At 54.3% G+C, this 2,068-nt stretch overlaps 1 non-coding gene across 1 annotated transcript; it reads right to left on the minus strand.

The window, feature by feature from the left end:
- Positions 1 to 211: 211 nt before the first annotated feature.
- Positions 212 to 283, minus strand: TRNAQ-CUG (transfer RNA glutamine (anticodon CUG)). Its single transcript has one exon. It is a non-coding gene; the product is annotated as a tRNA-Gln (tRNA).
- Positions 284 to 2,068: the final 1,785 nt, after the last annotated feature.

A 2,068-nucleotide genomic window follows, 5' to 3' on the forward strand; every position in this document is an offset into this window, starting at 1 on the left:
CAGGAATGATAAAACACCTGTGTGCAGCGTCACGTGCCACCAGCACCGCCTAAAGATAATGATATCAGCAGAGACCAGGAGAATGAAAACAGGAAGGGAGGGGGTATGTTAGAGAGAAGGGGTTGGAGCCCTGATGTTAGAAATACAAATGATCCACTGCTTACGACCTAGAATAATTGGAAGCAAATAATAAAACAACAACAACATCTTCAGGTCCCACCGAGATTTGAACTCGGATCGCTGGATTCAGAGTCCAGAGTGCTAACCATTACACCATGGAACCCCATGGTCTCACTCACGTCACCTCTCAATCATGCAAGGATGCGGTGTCAGTCATGTGCTGTCTTTCTATTGGTCAATAGTGTCTGCTTAAACATCCAACTAAAAAAAGTCTATTTCACAATTAAATCCTTAAACAGGACACACACAACTTGTTTTTAGCCAACACTTGGAAATGTCACTTTGATGCTTTAAACTGTTCTTTTGAGGCAGAGCTTTAACCTACTCTTAAAGGTGTGCAGGGCCGAGAAACGGCGGACACAGGAGCTGCCCCCACAGAGGAGATGAAACGGGAACTTCCTAGATCCTCATCTCCTATAAATCAACACAGCGCGAGATTAATGTCACAACACAGACTCTGAAAGCGCCTCTTCCACAGCAGGGGCGGAGCAGGAAATAAACGAGCATTTCACACGGTGAGAGCCCAGGAAACGGGTGCCTTGTAATCCACGCGCTATTGATATAATCTGTGCTCTTTGTTGTGTGATAAAAGGCAAACATCGATTAACCCTTCATAGCATTCATGTGACGCGTGTTCCTCCACGTCATTAATATACATCAGCTGTGCAGGAAGGGCTGGGGCGGGAACAGGAGCTGAGGGGTCTGTAATGTTGCGACCGCACAGTTGCGGTCTAGTTGATCAGCGCACGTAGACGTGCGCATACGCGGTGGCGCACGGCGCCGCGTACGTTATAAAAATAAAGGTGGGCGTGTCCCCGAGTTAGTCGGGACCACGCGACGAACCAAACAAGGTGTCCGTGTGAGTCCCTCATTGCGCGCTCTTAGCCTGCGCGCCCCCCAGGTTCTACAGACCTGACAATGGCGACGAGGGGTGTCTGACCCCACGCTGTGCCCCCTGCACGGCCCGTACTGCATTGGAGGTCCGGCCCAGGCCCCATGAGCTGCCCCGCCTGGCCCGGCGAGGCCCTGGCCGAGACCCGGATAAGGGTATGAGACTGCGGCCGCCACATGGTCGCCCTGCCACGCACGCACGCGGCGCCTCCTGGTCATAGCGCCTGCAGAGGATGACGCGCGGTAGCGTTGCACATTCACGCTAAACCGCGACACGTGCCCAGCAGCGACTGACCTGCCGGTGGCGCCCATCCCCACGTGGAGGAGCCTCGTCTTACGACCCGGAGTGCCCCTAGTGGAGCCACCGGTGCCCGCGCCGCGATGACGGCCATCCCCCCGATCGAGCCCTTTGTGGTCGACGGCGCACCTGCCTCTTTGGCGCCGAGATGGAAAGACTGGACGGAGCGCCTAAACTTCTACTTTGAAGGTGCGGGGACGGCGAGGGACCGCCGCCGAGCACTCCTCCTGCACCTAGGGGGTAAGGACATTCACCGCATTTACAAGACTTTGACAGAGGCCACGCCGCACACTTATGTCACGCTACTACAAGCGCTTAACGCTTACTTCGAGCCCATGGCCAGCAAAGACTACGAGCGTTTTCTTTTTCGCCAAGCCCGGCAGGAGGCTGATGAGTCTCTTGATGCTTTCCATGGGAGGCTGAGGGAGCTCGCTAGCACTTGTGGATTCAGGGATGAGCAAGAAGAGATACGTGGTCAGATAATTCAGAACTGTTATTCATCCGATCTCAGGGTCAAGATTCTCCAAGAAGATGGGAAGCCCCTTGCTGAGATCCTGAAACTAGGCCGCTCCAAGGAACTATCGAGAGCGAGAGCGTCACACATGGAGGCAGCATTGCACAGGCCAGTAAAAAGTGAACAAGTCAACGTCGCAGAACAAGTGAATGTCGTCCGCCCCAAACAACGGTCATTCGGAGGGA

Source organism: Lissotriton helveticus, chromosome 1_2 (genome assembly GCF_964261635.1).
Source record: "Lissotriton helveticus chromosome 1_2, aLisHel1.1, whole genome shotgun sequence".
In the NCBI taxonomy this organism is placed as follows: Eukaryota; Metazoa; Chordata; class Amphibia; order Caudata; family Salamandridae; genus Lissotriton; species Lissotriton helveticus.